Below are 10,750 nucleotides of genomic sequence, written 5' to 3'. Positions count from 1 at the left end.
TGAAGCTCGAGCTCGGCTCGGGTTCTACTCGTTTACTATTTATCAATTATTTTTATATAATTATAATTATTTATGAAGCTCGAGCTCGGCTCAGGATCGGCTAGTTTATTATATAGTTATTTTTATTTACTTTTTTATAACATTATATATACTAATTAATAATTATTATACATATATTTTAAAAAATTATATAAATGACATGCTAGTTTAGGCTCGCGAGCCAGCTCAAGCTCGATAAGTGAAGCTCGGGCTTGGGCTCATTTATTAAACGAGCTTATTTTTAAGGCTCGAGCACGGGCTCTGGCTTGATTAAGCTTCGCTCAATCGAGCTTTTTAACGAGCCAATCTCGAGTGGCTTGCGAGCAGCTCGGCTTTTTTGCACCCCTACCTATTGCGGAATATGTCGAGGCGCGACATAATTTGTATCATAGCTCAAACACACTAAAATAATAATTAGTGTCAATATCTAAATTTATTTATTCACAACAATCGTACACAAATAATTTAAAAGAAAAGAAATTTATACAACATTTAAATATTTATATTTTTTAGCCTAAAGTCTAAACTAAGTTCTTCACTTCATATAAACAACCTACATTATGCGTAAATATAATTTGCCAACAACACATGTTAAGCGAGTAACCACAATTAAGTATGAATATAATAATAATATTGAGAAATAAACAATTCCTTGCGTATGTGAATAGCGTCAATTAATATAAACAAGTATATGTGTCTTTTCGATCATGCCACTAGATTACAGACATGTCTACTCAGACAAATTCGCAACCAATAAACAACATAAAATAAAAGTGTCATTTCCCATTGACCCAAACGGTGTCGAGTTACTTCGGCGGCGTATGATCATACTTATGAGGATGAGATAGCAACCAACTATAAAGCAGTAAATGCATAATTCACATAGCTATTAAACGAGCAATATCACAACCACGCGAATAATGAATTGTGTTTTGAGCATGATTATATAACAGTAAATAGTTTAGAACGCATAGTGCCCCCAAAACAAAAACAGGAAAAAGGGGATGTGATTACTCACCTTAAAGATAAGATAAGCGGTGATGGAAAGGTGGTTAAAACGAACACATAAGTTAGTCATTCAAGGAATCTTGACGAAATATCCTCATTTAAGTTATAAATAGATAAGCAATCTAACGACGTGAACTGAGCAAGACGTGAAATGTACGGGTTTATAACTAAATTGGGATTGAAAAGACATTTAATATATTTTCTAAAAGTTGAGTTAAAATGTAATCAATTTAAATATTATTAAAAGTTATATATTGATTTTTAAAAAAATCGATCGTTAGTTTAATATTACATATACATTTATAAATTAAACAAAGATCTCGTTTTTTAAAGCTTGGCAATGATTGATTTATTTAAACGGGTAGAAACATCTTAGATTATTATTTACTTGTTAAGAAAAATGTATATATATAATTATAATATATCTATGAAACGCTTAAATGAAAAATTAATGTTGAAAGTTTAGCGTGTATTGGTTCGTAAAACTAGTTTAGTTTATTTGTTTATTTAAAGATATATTAAATTAAGACTAGAAATATATTTTTTATAAAAATCAAGTTAAGTATTAATATATGTGCAGGATTATGTTCATTCAGAAGTGTTTCTTATTGTGAGAAGTGCAAGAAGTGATTCTAACCAATCACATAATTTGTTTTCAATTTCTGATTATTTAAATACAAGGGTACACTAGTAAAATATAAAGTGTTTTGTTTTGTAACTAATACTCATTAATGGTTTAGTTAATGATAAGTTACTAACTAATGGTATTTACAAATTATTATTATTATTGTTATTATTATTATTATTATTATTATTACATAGAACTCAGTACAGGTGTGCGTGTGTATTTGATAAAAAAAGGCTGATTTATGTGAGAATAATAATAATAATAATAATAATAGGAATAGGAAGGAAACAGCTTGATTAAAATATTTACATACTTCACACCTTACTTTTTTAGGTGTAATAATTTGTCGCACACACAATTTTTTAAGTTTTTGCCAATATTGTATTCACATACACTTTATTTTGTAAAAAAAAAATGAAAAGGAATAAAAAAAAGAAAACCTTGTTATCATTATGCATTTGATCTAAAACTATTTTATTCTAAAACATGATTAATTATTATTATTTTTCTATTTGATCTCAATGTAAAGTTTATTTTCCACGATTTTAATCAACTAAAGTAGTATAGGTGCTATGTAATATAGATATAGCTATGTAATGTAGCGTAAGCATATTTTTGAATGTTGTGTACATGTGTAGTCATAACTAATGTAGTGTAGGTGCACTTTCAAATGTTGTGTAGTCATAAACTAATGTTGTGTAGACATATCTAATGTAATGTACGCGAAACTAATATAATGTATATACACTTTCAAATGTTGTGTAGACATAACAAATAGAGTGTATGCACACTTTTAAATGCTGTGTAGTCATAATAAATATAGTGTGTACGCATTGAAAGAGATGAGCTATGTATTTTTTATGCCAAAAAGAAAATTTCCTGTATTTTTATTTAAGGTTTCATGTGTATTTAAGGTGTAATGTGTAGTGCAGACTATATTGTAGGAGATGAGCTATAATTTAGGCACAGAAAGAGGTAAACAAATGAATTCTTATGCATATTAAAAGACAATTGTACCCTTTTCTACTTACATTAATGTTGGAATATACTCTTAATAATTACAGAAACACCATATCCATTGAATACCATTGTTACATAGAATCAATGGCTCAGATCAACTTTTTGCACTTCTCCCTATAATTTTACTTCTTGCATGAACCATCCCCCATATGTGTATTAATACACACACACACACACATATGTGTGTGTGTGTGCATATATCAAAAGTTTTAAGGGACCAATTACTTCAAGATAAAAAAATGGTGTTCGGTCTGTTAAACGGCTAAAAATAACATTAGTTTTTAATGTATTTATAGTTTGAACAATAATATTTAATAAAAACAAAGAAATAAACAAAATTACCAAAAATCAACCACAATAGGTCTTGAACCAGAGTCCACTCCGATTCATATAAGTCCTTACATGCACAACTAGCTGGACCAAGTAATCAATTTGTTGAAGTTAGGTTTTGTTAATTTAGGAATACAAGTCACAGTTTATTCCCAAATTGATTTAAACCCTAGTTTAAACGAAACCCTAATTGGACCTTGATTGCCCTCTGTCAAACAAAATTGACAGAGGGCTTTTGTTTAACCCTTGATTCCAATCAACAAACACTAATTAATTACCTGAAATATGTTCTAATTGATAGGGATCGATGACCTAGGGTTCACAGCAAGAACAAGGCATCATGGTTGGTTAAAACTGCTTCTGAGCGTAAATTGATAAGGGGGTTTTCTTCGTGGTGATGCAAGGACGAGTATTTATAGTAATTCATCACTAACTAAGACACGATTCTTGATTTGGTTCGTATATCATCAATTACCTTGCCAATTAACATAATTAGATTGTAATTGATTACGTAATGGTCAATTGGCGTGCAAAGGTGATTAATTATGTGATCTCCGTCTTGATTAACAAATTCAATGATCAAAGGAGGGGGGTGTTTGGGTTGTCGGCAAGGGGGGAATGTTGGTGCTAAAACATCTATCGCTAGGGTCTTGTATGTACTAGAAGTTGTCGGAATGAGTTTTTTTGTGGATAGTAAAGCATAAGTCCATGTGCAATGGATAACTTATGCGGCGCATAAGTTATGCGCCGTATAAGGTTATGCGCTATAAATAGTTTGTAGACTATGCATTTTAAGAGAGTTTATTCAATTGCACTAGAGTTTAGACATTGTCGATTCTCATTGTACATGGACTATTTTCATAATATATGAAGATTTGAAAGAGATATTCTTGTGTATTTTGTCTTTAATGTATTTCGCACATTGATTAAAGAGTAGACAGTATTACACGTCAATATTACACGCCATTATACGTCACCATCCACGTCTTTTCAAGTGGTATTAGAGCATTGGGCTCATTATCTACTTTGAAACCGCAAGATTCATCTATGTTACACGTTCATTTAATCAAATGTGAAGATTTAACGGTCAAAATTCTACCAAAATCTCACATTATGTTCTATCAGTAGCCTACATCAATCCTTCAAAGCTTTAGATTCATTCATCATTGTTTTCATCTTCAAAATTGCAAAAATGTTCATTCTTGTCGTATCTGACGCATAAGTTTTGGACGCATAAGTTTGTTTTTAACGCATAAGTTCTTATCAATTGAACTTACACGGTGCGGAACTTACACGTTGAAAGACTTATACGTTGATATTGAACTTACATGTTGGATATACTTACATGTTGGGATACTTACACGCTAGCAGACTTAAACGTGGACCTTGGCCTTATACGTTGTCAAGGAACTTATCCGTTGGAAGTAAATCTTAGATGTTTGGGTGAATTTTCGTATCCGTTGCAAATTTACGCGTTGACTTTTCTTATACATTGACTTTGTAACATTCGTTAGTTTTCAAAACCGAAAATCCGACCCGTTTTAAATTTTTGGTTTTGTTTCTTTATATCACTAGTCCTGTTGCTCGAATTCGTTATTTTATTTTGTATTTGTCTTCACTAAACATGTCAGGACCGTAAATCCGGTGCAAACCTTAAATAGGTTGACAAGAACACACAGATTCAATAACCCAAAGGCCTATTGAATATCCCGGCGGAATCAGGATATTCAACGGATGGGAACGAAGCCGTGATATAATAACAACGAAACAATAAATGATAGACGTTAAGAACAAGATAAAAGATAAAGATTCACTGCATTTAATATATCATTTAATGTAACAGTGAAAGGAATGTCTAGGGTTTCGTGACGGCGGCAGTGGTACGAGGAGACAAAACAGAATATTCATTTGGAATGTTTTTCTCTCGTATTGCGTGTGCTCTATCGTCCTTCCTAAATGGAAACCTAGGATGCTATTTATAGACCCTGACATTCCTTTTAGAATTCCCTAATCATTACATAATGAAAGATAAATAAAATGTAACACCCGAAAATTTTGTTTATCGGCTCGATCGTTTATAAATGTTTGTTTAAAAGTTGAGGTTTCATATTTTTAATTTTGAGCATTGTAATATGTTTTAAAAGTCCATTTATCCATCCCTTTGCTCAAAGCATCGCCTCTTATAACTTAAAGTGTTAGATTAGTATGTAGCACCCGGCATTTTTGTTTATCGGCACGAGATATTTGTAAAATTTGTATTATATTAGAGATTTGATTCGACATTCTTCGAGGACCTCCTTGTCACTCTCGTAAGTCTAACCCTTTAACCTTTCATCCAAGTTATTACATTTTACAAGTCTGGGGGCCTAGATAAAACATTTTATATTAATAAACCCTAAAACTCCTTCTCCTTCCTCCTAGTTCCGATTGGCGCCTCTCACCAGCCTCCCTCATCGATTTTCGTGCAGCTCCAGCCAAGTTCCAACCATCCCGAATCTTATTTAAGGTCGGTCCTACCCTAATACAAGTCTTTTTCACCATTAAACCCTTTGTTGAACATGTTAGGGTTGATTTTTGATAATAACAGTTTCTGACAGATTCGTACTCGTTTATTGATTGGTCTGTAACTTGATGATAACTCATTGTTTTTGATCGGTTCTTATTTCCCATGATGTTCTAATTTGAGTCTAGTTTCCAGAAAGGTATAATTTGTAATTTTTGGATGAGATTTGAATGGTTTTTATGATTTTATAAAATTGCGTGTCAAAGCTGATGCGGGGTGACGAATTCTGGTTTGTCTTTCCGACATCATAACTCTTTTTTGACGAGTCCAAATTGGTTGGTTCAACTTCTGGAACTTCATATATTGACTTAATATTACAACTCAATTGTAATCGTTTAATTTTCTTTGGTAATGATTTTTAAACAAATAAAACACTTTTGCTGCACACTGAAATAGCTGCACATACCTTTTTGTGTTGTAGTAATTTTTATGATTTTTGTGTGCACTAGAAAAATATAATAAAAATATTTTTATAAGCCTAAGACATTTATGCAACTCTGGTAAAAATTTCATAGTTTTTTTCTTTGATTTTCCTATGTAATTAAATACATCTTTGCATGCTAAAATCTGCATGTTAGAGTCATTATTGATCGATACGTTCGTTTTAGGATTAACCGGTGGCTGTCCAATTGTGTTCTTGTCGGGGCTGTTTAAAGTGAGACTTTGCTCCGTCATCTTCCTAGGTATGTCATATGCATTATACTTTAGTATCGTGAGTTATGAAGCAAATTTAATTGATCAATTGTCGTCGGATTGAAAACTAGGATTTCGGTTGTCTAGTTTGTTGATTGTTGGGTGTAGCGCGTTGTTTGAGGGGATTAACAACCAATTCAGATTGTGTAGCCTCGGTATGATTTACGGGCTGTGAAAAACTATATTTTTATGTTAATGGGGCTGAATTGGTTGTCGGTTGCTCAAACGGGTCGGTACAATGCAAATTCGTGTTTAATTGGTAGTTTATGCGTTGTACAAGCGAATTGACGACCCATTCAAATTGTGTAGTGTCGTGTGGACTTGTCGGCTGTAATTATACTTAATTTGGTCCACACGGGGCTGAGTTGGTTGCTAAGTGCATAAACAACTCGTTAATGCGCGTATTCGATACATTTTACAACTTTCGGGTGTAGTTTGGAAATCCTTTGTCCCCGGAATTAACTAAGGGTGGTTTTGGTAAATGCATGGCCTCGGGGGTTGATGTAATTGAATTTGGTAAGGTCGAGGTTTTAGGTCAATCAAATCATGTTAGAATGTCTCGTAGGATAAATGAGTCGGTACGGTTTAGTTAGTAATCTTTGTGTGCAATCCGACAGGTTGTGAGTTGTGGATTTGATTAGAGATTCTCTAGATTGTTGTTGATTGTGTGCTTGATGTTAGGTGAGTTCATGATGCCTCTTTTTAACTCTTTTTACGTTTTGGGCTAGCATACACACTTAATTACAATTTTACCCGATTTTAATCGTTTAAAACTATTGGATGGATATTGCATAGCCTTCCTATTATTTGTGCATTTTGAAACCAGTTTTGGATTATATTCTAGGCCTTAGGATATTTTAGACTTTCTTAAATTCCTTAAGGTTATATATATTACTTATGGTCTAGGCTCGAGGATATCATTACTCCTAGTATTAACTAAATACGTGTAGACCTGCTTATATTAGTTCGTATTTCGGACTGAATTATATATATATGTGTGTGTGTGTGTGTACATGTTACTTTATGGCCTACGATTGGTATTATTAATTAGTTCTTTGTGTGTATGGTGATTTTAGCAGGGCCAAACTATACGACTCGGGTTCTTAAATCCCATGGCGGGTTCTTAAATCCCCGGGGGGGGGGGGGGGGTGGCAGGCTCGTGTGGCATAATCATCATTATAATTAGTTCTTTCAGTGCATGGTGATCTTTGTCGGGCCAAACTATACGACTCGGGTTCTTAAATCCCGTGGGGGGGAGGCTCATGTGGCATAATCATCATTATAATTAGTTCTTTGAGTGCATGGTGATCATGGCCGGGCCAAGCTATACGACTCGGGTTCTTAGATCCCGTGGGGGGGGGGGGGCGCTCGTGTGGCATAATCATCATTATAATTAGTTCTTTGTGTGCATGGTGATCTTGGCCGGGCCAAACTATACTACTCGGGTTCTTAACTCCCGTGGCTGGTTCTTAAATCCCGTGGGGGGGGGGGGCTCGTGTGGCATTATCATCATTAAAACGAGTTCTTAGATCCCGTATCTTGTGCTTAGGTCATACCGTGTGCGGGTTAACTATACTACTCGGGTTCTTAAATTCCATGGGGGGAGACTCGTACACGTGTTCGACCATGATTATATTATTTGGCTATTATACATATATTTACTTATCATTTATCAATTTGCCTATTATTCCATATACTGTTTTATACTTATAATCTTGGAATGATTTATACATGTCATTTATTAAAACCTGAACTCACTCAGCTTAAGCTGACTTTGTGTGTATGTTAGTTTGATTGGCAGGGTAAGGATTTAGGATTATCGCTTGGACGTGCTAGAGACTACTCGGAAGGTTGAAGGCATTCCTAGTCGAGACCTTATAATAAAAATAACATTTTACCTTATATTTGGTCATGGGATTTTAATACTTAACTTTTTCCATTGTTTATCGTTTGGTATTTTCCCGGTTTTGAGGAATTTTTGATACTTATGAATTTTCCGCTGTTTATTTACTCTGAACTTGTTTTAAATAAAATGAATTGTTTTGGGTTTTAAATTTTTTATGAAATCTTGGAAATGATTACGAACTGTAGGATTCCCGGGATTCGAGGCCTTACATAAAACTACAAGTGTAAGAGTCTTCGAGCATGATGTGTATCTTGCTCGAGCAAACTCAATATGCAATGTATGCTCGATGAGTATCTTCGAGCATACTTTACTTAGAGCATTTTCATATAGAAAATATTCTCCTCTAGCATGCTTCATTCTTCTTGACCTATCCTTGCTTTGCTCGAACTTGTCCCTCGAGCAAGCCTATTCTTCTTTATGTCTTTAGTTCTGTCTTGAACTTATTAGCAATCTTCAGCATGCTTGGATGTGAAGCTTGCTTAGAACTGAACCATGCTCGAAGTCTATACTTCTCAACATATGACATCTTCTTATCACATCCATACTCTTCACCACTGTGCTCGAACATCCTGTGCTCGGATCACTTGGCTAAAACATGAATGATCAATCTGTTTGCTCGATTGGGAATCCATACTCGATAGAAGAACACTCTTGCTCAGAGAGGTGTAGCTTGCTCGAAGCCTTCAACACTTAGAAGAATATGCTGAAAGACCATGCTTGAGGTAGTAAACCATGCTCGATGATCTAGGCTTGCTCGTATTCCATACTTAGCTGAATTCATGAGGAGGTTGAGAAGATTCCAATCTTCCTTGCTCAAATCCGAATCAACAATCTCCCCTAGATTGGAACAATCTCAGATGCACCAAAACATACCTTCATATTGTTACACATGTATCAGCTTACTAAAGATAGTCAATTTAAGTATAAACATCATTTAATTACACAAGGGAATTCTGCCATTTAGGCATTATACATCAAATTCAAATATTGTTCAGTACACAAAACATAATACATAATGACAAACAAGATAAAGTTAAACAGGAACAAATTCGATCATCATTAAGCTCCATCATGCTATCTTCTATTTAGACTCCTTTCAGCAGCTTTTTCTTTCTTGAGTTTTACAAAGGCAACCTTTTGTTTGAACATCTCCAGCTCCACTCCATCTTCATAATCAATGGGGAACTCTGCATTGATGATGTCTTGTAAGTCTTGGATGTGTATGAAGTGCAGATCTTCATCATACTCAACCACTGCAATCGTTCCTCCTGATGTATTTCTTAGTGATATGGAGTCTCTGTTTAGATTGTAGGTGAGATGGGCTATTTAGCCATTTTGTTGTACTTGCGAGTTTGGCTCCATCATCTCCCTTCTCATGGCCAAGCACTCTTTCAAGGTTTTTCTTTTGCCACTTGAGCTGATTGCCTGATGAGTCTTGCTTTTCTTGGAATCCTTAAAGGATAGTTCTAAGATGTGTACTTTATTTATCCGTTTTCTTCTTCTTTCTCTCTTTGCCCCACTGTAGGCTTATCTCTTCTTTTGTTTAAGAAATGGGAATCCCTTTTCTGATTGTTTTTTCAAAAATTTTGAGAGATCATTTCTTTGTTGACCTGCAGGCTGACTCCTCTGTTGATTGTCATAAAGTTTTAGTTCAGCCATTTTCTGTAATTGTTCTTTTGAAAAGTTTCTTAGATCATCTTTGAAGATTATCAGGCTTTCTTCATTAACTTCAGTTATTACTCTCAAGGTCTTTGATCTTTTGTCAAAGTAGAGATGTGTGGGCAAGTTCAAATTCCTTGAAGGTTCAGGCCTCACAATCTCCGACCTTACTACAATCTTGCTTGTTCTGAGTGGTGAATTTTTCTTTGCTTCTTCTATCTCTGACTCTCCAAACCACTGTTTGATTGTTTCATCGGTTTGCATCATCAATCTTCCTACATTTGCACCTCTTTTGCAGAGTATGCTTATCATATATGCTCTTTCTTCCTCTTGCTTTTTCAGCTTGGCTTCCCGCAATTTTCTTTCAGTTTCCAGAAATAATCTTTGCTCTCTATGGTAGATGTCAAGAAGTTGATCATGAGGCATTTTATCAAATTCTTCTTCAGTCTTCCCTTTCTCCATCACAATGTCCTTTAAGGTTTGTACTCTCTGTGGATCTTTGAACAATTGTGTGACATTTTCCCTTTTCTTTTCTGCCTCTTCCTTCTCCTTCTCTAGTCTCATCTTCAACTATTTTTCTCTTAAGCAGTCAGCAATGCATTTTTGATCCTTGTGGGAATCTTTGACCATTTGTACTTTCTTTTTCAGTTCATCAAGAGATAGATCGATCAAGGAGTTGTAGTTGTAGCCATGCAATTGTAGAAATTTGATGTCTTTATGCTTGCCTTTTAATAACTCATATTCTTTCTCATCTCTGGTCTTCTTTTCAATCCTTCTCTTACTACTATCAGATTCTTTTAACATCCTCTCTTCTTTCTCTTTTCTCTTGCTCAGTTTCTCAACATAATTTGCTACATCATCTACTAGAGTATTCTTGTATATTTTCTCAAATGAGTCAAATGAT

Source organism: Bidens hawaiensis, unplaced genomic scaffold (genome assembly GCF_021521415.1).
Source record: "Bidens hawaiensis isolate Kalapana, Puna unplaced genomic scaffold, B.hawaiensis_p1.1 tig00019072_1, whole genome shotgun sequence".
Lineage (NCBI taxonomy): Eukaryota > Viridiplantae > Streptophyta > Magnoliopsida > Asterales > Asteraceae > Bidens > Bidens hawaiensis.
This window is presented reverse-complemented; position numbering follows the sequence as displayed.